The sequence below is a fragment of the Mus pahari genome, chromosome 13 (assembly GCF_900095145.1).
Source record: "Mus pahari chromosome 13, PAHARI_EIJ_v1.1, whole genome shotgun sequence".
NCBI classification, from domain to species: Eukaryota; Metazoa; Chordata; class Mammalia; order Rodentia; family Muridae; genus Mus; species Mus pahari.
This window is the reverse complement of record NC_034602.1, coordinates 78,011,474-78,020,747: the sequence shown is the minus strand read 5'-3', so window position 1 is coordinate 78,020,747 and position 9,274 is coordinate 78,011,474.

The following is a 9,274-nucleotide window of genomic DNA, read 5'->3' as shown; positions in this document are numbered from 1 at the left end:
CCCTACAAGGTGAATTTTGGAAGGCTTCTTATGGGACTGGAGATCGTGTTGGGTGACCCTAAAGAGGAAACAAGGAACCAGTTTGCAGGTTCTCAAGAAGCAGGGATGAAAAATCAGAGATGAGGAACTGTGTCACTGAAGCAGAAGATTAAAGCAAGCTTGGTGCTGTCGATGGTAAGGAATCAGCCATCCTTCATGGTGGTCAGAGAGAGACATGTTTTACCATCGCTATGGTTACACGGTAGCCTGATCTAAGCGTTGGATTGAGGACTGGCTTTGCTCTACTGAGAAGTGTGTGGCCTGGCTCTCATCAGAACTGATACCTCACCAGAAAAGTTGGTTATGAGTCATACTGTAAGAAGCAGGCAGAGCATAAACCAAAATGCAGCCACAGATAGTCTGCTAGCAATGGACAAGTCAACAGAACCAAATGACAGTAATAATTTGATAACTGGCTCCCAGTTCTAGGGACTGCTATATAGACTTGACAAGGTCTGCACAACTTTAGGTCTCAAAGATACATCATGGAGTAGTTAGTATTATCTCTATTTTATGGGTCAGAAAGCATACGTGCCTTATTATGTCTCAGTCAGTTCATAGCAAGACCAGAATCACTTTGATATAATAATGGTCACATGTTTACTGACGTGATTCAAAGTATTATCTAGAGTTTCAGAGAATACGACAGACATATTATCCTTCAAGATATCCCTTAATATCTCCGCCAACCCTTGGCTATGTTCCAGTCCTACATTTCCAAAGATATAACATAAACTTATATTTCATAGTGACTGATAAAGTAACCCTGCTTTGGCTTTGAGTTTTAACCTCTTAACTCTGTCCATAATCTCCTTTTGTTCTTTTCCTTACTAGCTTAATTTTAGTGTTTGAACCCTTTGATGCCCCACACATTCCAGGTGTTCTCTTGTAATTGCTTACTTATGTGTCTGTCTTTTATTTCTGCCTTTGCAGCCTGGACTTCTGATATCTTTAGTGGGAATTACTGCCACAGTATGCTGGTAAATGTCTAACAATTGTTTTCCTCAGGCAGGAATATAAGGGTACATACATACACCACACAACAGTGCATATGCACATGTGGGTACACACATACACATTTATTATATTTTACTATCATCAAGAATATGTAGCAGTTAACTTGTAAACAATCATGTATAATATTTTCTCATTACTTTATTTCTAAGTGATCAATTGTTGTTGTCAAACTCTTGCAGCTAACATAGTTCCTCGTCCAAAACTGGTCAGTATGATATATTACAGCACTAAGGCAAAGAGAATAAAGTTCTGTGTCATAACTTTCTTGCTCTTCGATGGCATAAATGGGTTCTCTGTGGAATCTGCTGAGCAGGGTCTTAACACTGGCAGCATATCTCCTTTGTGTGTGTGTGTGTGTGTGTGTGTGTGTGTGTGTGTGTGTGTGTTATTTTCAATATAATAGCTACAGAGATGACACAGTTTGGAGTTTAACTGCATGTTTTACATTTGTTTGTTACTCTCTCAAATCTAAGTAACAGAAAAAGCCACAGATCACTCTTGGTTCACAGCACTAATGAATTTTTGTTATAAACACCCCACCTTGGCTGATCTCAATCCTTCAACATGATGCCACTGAATAAAGGATACAAAGTCAGGAAGAAATGTGCATAGACACCAACACACACACACACACACACACACACACACACACACACACACACATACACACACACATCCCCCTCCATCATACAATCATAATAGAGGCAAGTAACAAAACAAGAATAGAAAGGGAGTAGTATTTTGATAATTTATTATCTTGTGAAAGATAAATTTAATCATAAATTAGCTTTTAATGATAGCTACATTTAACATCCAACTTACAAAACTGCTAATGTTTTAACAGTTGACTTCACTGAGCAGATATGAGGCACACACAGATGCATCGGTTTCTACTTGGCTGTGTGTGGTCTTTTATGGGAGAGTCTATATTCCATAAAAGAAACCAAAGGAAACAAGCCTCCTTTCTGTGTAGATCAGCCAAGGGACAGGCTTGGGACCCAACCCTGGCCAGCTGTGTGATCTTTTCCCAGGCTCTCATTTTGATGAAGTCATGAAGGGAGGGAAGATCAGTCATCCAGTGTGCCAGCAGTTGCTAGCCAAGCACTCTGCATATGAGGCCAGGTATGCACCCTGCCTATTATTGGGATATCTCATCATCTGTTCCTCTTTCTATACCAATACTACGAGCCCCCATATTCTGTCCATAATGTATTCTATATAAATTAGTAATTATTTCTACTACTCGCAGTCAGTGAGCATAGCAGGTATGTTTTGAGCTCGTCGTACAAAAACAATTTAGACTATCTTTGCATTTTTAGATTTTGCATGTACATACTTCAGATGAAAGACTGAAAAAGAATTTGCTTATATGAATATATAAGAAGTTACAGTTAAGGTAAAACTATACACAAGACCCTAACAGAATTTACATAAGGAAAATTATTGTAAATTATTCCCAAATATAAGGTAAAAATATGCTGAAGTACTATTTTAGCATATAATTGGAATATAATTGAAAAGTGTTACTATCCATCTTTTATTTTCCTTCACACCCATGTGCTTATTTGTTGCTCTACCTAACTCAGCATTGCATAAGTAAAAGACAGAAACACACAAATCATAGTATATTGAAAAAGGAAGTCGAGCTAATCAAGAACCACTTAGCCAAAGATCATCAAATAGTTGGACATTTTGACTTTATCTTGAGAAAAACTACATAGAGGTCTGCTACAGAAATATCTCTCATCCTCATTACATTTTCCTATAAAAGGAACAATTTTTTAAAACTAGTGTATGCACACAAAAGTATAACAAGAAGAAACATGGGATCCAGACCACAAATCGGAGAGGGGAAAGTCAATGGAACCTCTACTATGTAGTAGATATGTCTCTTGAGGCTTAAGTACATTCTGGCTCCATTAAATGCTAAACCTGTAACTCCTTAGAGGCAAAAGCCACCCCCAAAACAAACAAACAAACAAACAAACCTGACAGTACAGTAACATGATGTAAACTTCATAGTAGAAGACTGGAAAATATGTAGGAAAAACATTTGACAGAGGCCAGCTTTCCTGCTCTGTTGCAATCCTTCAAACTGTAATTTTAAAAATCTTCAAATATCCTGGGCAGTACAAGAATAGACCTTTTCTTTTACATGGCTTTTCTTGCACTCAGTTTTTCAAAACAAGCCATTCAACACAAAAGTGGAGACTAGAATTGAGACCAGTACAGATGACAGTGTTTACGTAGAAATAGACAGGAAACACTCTCAAGAAAGCACGTCTCAGCTCTACCTCAGCAGTAAACCTCAACTTCCACGTTCTCATAATGTTGGTAGGAAAATAAGTGTTCTACAACACAGCATGTGCTTTTCTAATAACAGTATTTATTCTGATTCTCAAGCCCTCTTGATGCTATGATATTTATGAATGTTATGACTGACAGAAAAAAATAATGTGTCATAAAACTTGGAAATCAAGAGTTCAAGAAGAGTGTAACCAAGGCTATCCTATGATGTTAGGTGTGTTCGTCACTTTGTGCAGTTTGTTTACTGCAGAAGGAAATGTAAGAGTTGCAATATGATATAGGCATTCCCAAGGATTAAGTGGGTGTCATTTGTTAAAGTTCTAATAACTTCTTTAATTTAGTCTTTTAGTATTACCCCCTCTAGCTCCAAAGGGACAAAGTAGGGAAACCATCCTATCTTCTTTTCTTTCCTTACATGGTAAAGTTAAAAATATAATCGCAAGAATGAAAATGTGGGCAACCCAATGACTAGACTGATGAGCCTATCTGAATTCTCTTGGTTCTCTTTATAGATGATATGAAAACCTGACTTGGGGCAATTCTATCTTAAAATGTAATATCATTATATTTCATGTTCAGCAAAGGCTTGAAACATAGCTAGGCATGATGGTGCACATGCATGATTCCATAATTCTGGAAGATGGATTATGAGTTTCTTACTTAGCAGCACAACCGAACTTCAAAACTTTTGACCACCACACAGAGAATTAGAAACAGCAAAAAAGTCAATTTTGAGTTAGATTTTTAATAAAAATCTGGAAGAACTAGATACACCCTAGTAGAGATTTATTAATGTGTCTTATTCGAAAATCAAGGCACATAATTCTAATCCATAGAAAGTTTCCATATCTACTAATTCTTTCTAAGTTTCCATTGCCTCATTGGTGGGACTGAGCTATAAAACACTGTTGTCAGCAGACTGTAGACAGCTGGATAAGTCGCTTTTCTGTTGTGTTAAGACACCAAAGCGACTTACGGAGGGAAGTATTTATTCGACCTGTGGCTCCAGGGGCACTGGAGTCCATCACGGTAGAGAAGCATGCTAGGAAGCTGTAGCCATGGCAGCAGCCACAGCCAGGGGAGAGCTCATCGGTAACTGCAAGCATGAAGCAGACAGAGCAAAGTGGAAGTAGGGTGCAGTCTTAACTCTCACAACCTACTCCCAGTGACATACTTCCTCCAGCACGGCCACACCTCATAGCTAGCGTGTCATCCATCACGGTGTGCAAGGCGTGCTAGCAGGAGCTTGTGAGGCCTGGGTTACACTGCACCCAGAGTCCAGCTGTAGAGCAAAATGGATGTGGATGCTGGGCTGGCTTTCTCATTTCATGATGTCTGGAGTTCTAGCCCATAGTGTGGTGCCTCACACATTCAGGTTAGATCTCCCCTATTCACTTAAATCCTTCTGGAAACATCCTCACAGATACCCCCAGGCTGATTCTAAATTCAGTCAGGGTGGCAAAACTGAAAACAGCAGCCATCAGCCTTCATTTTAAGAGTTCCTTAGAATCACTTTCTACATTTCAAATTTTACAAATTACTAACTTTAATCAGGAATATTTTTAAATAATTCATTAAGATTTTTTGACTATTGAATGTTATATAAGTAATTTTCTTCTCCAGATAGCTTATTCTATCTGTAACATGTTTTATAACTTATTACTATCATTGATTGTAAATTTCTATTCTCTAGTTAGGGAGAGAGAATTTTTGCATAATAAAACCATGTATTACCGTCTTTGATGAAGTCTGCATGGTTTGAGAATGTAAAGGAGGGAATGTTTATAATAAGCTGGTTTGACAATATTTATCAGAACATTTGATTTGAACTGAAAAGGAAGCACGTCTAAAACTAACATAGGCTTTTTTTTTTTCAAACTTACATACTTATTTCATGAATAATAACTTTTGTTTGTTAGTCTCTAGGCCAAGAATACAATATAAAACTAAACAGTAAATATATTTTATATTTGCCAACAAATAATATACCAGGCAATTATAGCACAGGGTGACAACTCACATAATAGCTCAGAGTGTCTGGGAAGTGAAGGGAAAGGATTGATAGAGACACCGGGGCTGAAACAGGATGATCAAACAAAACAAACTGTAAGTGGAGAAAAAGCATCACAAATGGCTGGAGGTAGAGGCAAGAATGGCTAAGGAATATGCTATACAAACTACAAACTACTCTAGGGAAAAAGAAAATCATTCCTACCCAATTGTGAATGCTGAGAGCTACAACAGCAATCGCTCTAGCAAGAATTCCCCATGGATGCTCTAGGGGCAAGAATGTCCTGGAAGTAAACAACCACTTTTTGATCAGATTTAAGGCCTGCTCCACAAGATCAAAACCATACCCGGCACCATTATGAAGGTTGAAAACCAGGTGGCTAACAGCAACTATTACTCTGATAAATGGATGTTGTATTAAACTGGCTCTTAATGGCTTACTGTTAGACCCACAGATTAGTAACTCTCTCAACCCTCATGGGAGAGGTGTCTTTTTGCAGTCGATGGTATCAAGGTGCAGAGAATGAGAGACTGTGGGATGCTTAGACCTAACAGGGCATCTATATCATAACCCCACCTCTCATGGCTCAGATTCATTGTGGAAAGGAACAGCTAGATCACAAAAGTCACAACCAGTGAGCGACTATGCGGACACAGCACCTTCTGGACAGGAAGCTTCTATGCTCACAGAATTTGGGATAGTGTGTTCATGACCTGTGCTAGCTGGAGTCGAACATAACCCTGCATAGAGAGGGAAGGAGGGCACAAAGCTCCACCCCTCACTGAAGCACTATTGGTGGGTGACTGACAGCTGCTGGAGAGGGATAATCGAGTTTCTTTAAGGGTGTGGCCCTTAAAAAGTTAGCCATGCGCCAGTGAAAGTTCACACTTGTAAAATCATATCCACAGCACAAATTGACTTAATATTTTGTTTGGTTTGGTTTTTAAAGAAAAAAAAAGCGGGAGCAGGACCCAAAACTGGGTAGGCACGGAAGAGAGGAGGTTGGGGTAGGAAGTTGAATATGATGAAAATAAAGTTCTTAAATAATTTATTAAACAACAAAGCAGAAGCAAAAAAACTTTTAGAGGGCTTACATCCTTCAAGGATATTAAAGTCAACTTAAGACAACAGCAGTTTCCAAAAAGCATTAAAATATCACTCTAAAATAGAGTATTAAAGTATTTGTTATAATAAAGAAAATAACCGAGTAGTAGTTATTAGAGGGGAGTTCCAAGAGCAAGTATAGTTGTACGTCATGGTAGTTCTGTTTTTTATGTATCTAGTAATATTCAATGAAGTGTTGGTTTCTTGTGGTTTTGTTTTGTTTTGTTTTGAGCTGGAATATACATAGGACATCCAGGTGGGCCTTCAAATCATTATCCCTCTGCCTCAGCCTCCCAAGGACTGGAATTACTGGTATGTGGCACCACACCTGACTTTGGTATGCAGAGTCTTATCTCCCTCTGGGATTCAGGAAAAGAGAAAGCCACTCTAAAAACACTGATCAAAACACAAGCTTTGACAAGATCCTTCCAGAATCCTCTGGCAACTTCGCTGTCCTCTAGTTTATCTGAGGTTTAAAGCAGGCTGTTCCACATGGTGTTCACCTGAGGAGTGAGTGTTTTTGTGTTGCAGATCAAAGCTGTGGGCAAATTGGGCAAAACTCTAATGTCAGAGAAGGTAGGCTTAAATAAGAGTCAGTCAGGTGAGGATGGTAATTATGCTTCACAATAGAGGAAGAAGACAAGCTAAAGGATGAAGGATAGAGGTCCTTTCCTAAGTCTCAAATGTATCATTAGAGGCAAATATTTATTTTTTAGTCTATGGATATATCATGTAACCATTTTGCTGTAAAATTACCCTCAAACATTCTTTAACTACCATAATATTCAACGATTGAACACACATACACACATTTAAAGGGGCATTCTTGTAAGCTTAAATCACATAGAAACTCTTTACCACTAGCTGAAGACTTTTGGCCTTTCCACTGAGATGCTTGGAAGGAAAAATAATACATTTTTTCCAGACAATTTTTATAGCCTTAACTTACTGTTTTGTATAAAACTATCTACATTGTATTTATGTCATTTTCAAGAACAGATTGTCCTAATTATGGTTACTCTTACCGTGACCAAAAGCCACTTGTTGAGGAAAGGGTTTATTTGGTTGACATATCCTGACACAGCTCATCAACAGAAACAAAGGCAGGAACTCATACTGGCCAGGAACCAGGAGGCAGGAGCTGATGTAGAGGATATGAGGCAGTGTTGTCCACTAGCTTGCTTCTCATAGCCTGCTCAGCGTGCTTTCTTAGAGAACCCATGGCCACCAGCCCAGGGATGGAGCTACCCACAAACACTAATTAAGAAAACAGTCTACAGACTTGCCTACAGCCTGAACTGTAGGCAAGGCAATTTCTCAATTGAGGAAAAATTGCCATAAACCTAGCCAGCACAGGCACAAATAAAGCATCTCTGGAAAGAGAGATAGGCTGGCTGAATGAATGGGCTTTTCCAAAATAGTAGAAAGACATCTATCTCAAAGGGTCTCCAGAACTAATCTGTGTCCATTCTATAGTAGTAAAGAAAGAGACTTGCTAATTAGTGGTGTGAAAAAGCATCAACCCGGGAGAGTCACCATGGAAATACCTGCATTAAGTATTGTTCAAGTAAGAAGATTTAATAGAAGCACGACTTCTGAAAAACATGCATTCCCATACCATTAGTCATGCTACAATGAGCACATTTTAGAAATAGATTTAGAAACGCCTGTCAATGAAATTATAAAAATGGAAAGTATGTGGTAAATTTTATAAGATGGTATACACGGTTCCTTTGTCCCAGATACACTAGCCTGAGCAAAGCTGGTCTTCCGTTACTACATTAAGAACATTAAACTAAGAACAGAGCAACTTCTGTTATCCTACATCTGCAAGAATTAACATAAAACCAAAGTTCATTTCTTAAATAGAATTATTTTTACATTTAATTTATTTTGCACACATAGAGATGTGTACATGAGTGTGTGGACACATGTCACAGAGTGAGTAGAGCAGTCCAAAAACAATTTGCAGGATCCAGTTCTCTCCTCCCACCATATGAGATCTAGACATTGGACTCAGGTCACCAAATGTGGAGTCAAGAGCTTTTACCTGCTGAGCCATCCTGCTGGCCTTCAGTGTGTATTTCAGTGTGTATTTCAGCAGACATTTCCAAGGATATATACATATGTTCCTTTTCTCCAGGTTTGGGTCTTAGTATTTATGACAATTAGGAGTGATGTTCTAAAAACATGGATTAAATCAGTTATATCATCATATTCCAGATGCATTCACTGAGCCAAATCTCCTTTAGTGGACACTGTATTCCATACACCACAGTCAGTAATCACGGTCTGTGACTGTGATAGAGGATGCTCACAAGTGCTTCACCTTAAAGAGCACAGCAAGGAGGGTAAGCTAGCACATCATTTTATTTTGAGTAAGCACGGTGACTTAGTTACAGTTTCCATTGCTGTGAAGAGATACCATGACCAAATCTTATAAAGGAAGATATTTAACCTGGGGCTGGCTTATAGTTCCAGAGGTTTAGTCCATTATTATCATGGCAGCAAGCAGGCAGACATGGTGCTGAAGGAGCTGAGAGTTCTACATCTCGATCCAGACAGCCAGGTAGAGACTAAATGTGTTTCACACTGAGCTTGTCATAGCTTGAGCATATAAGACCTCAAAACCCCACCCCCATGGTGACATACTTCCTCTAATAAGGCCACACCTCCTCCAATAAGGCCACACCTCCTCATAATGCCACTCTCCATAGGCCAAGCATTAATACATGAGTCTATGGGGAGGGGGCTATACCTATTCAAACTACCACCTATGGACAGGGCATAACAAAT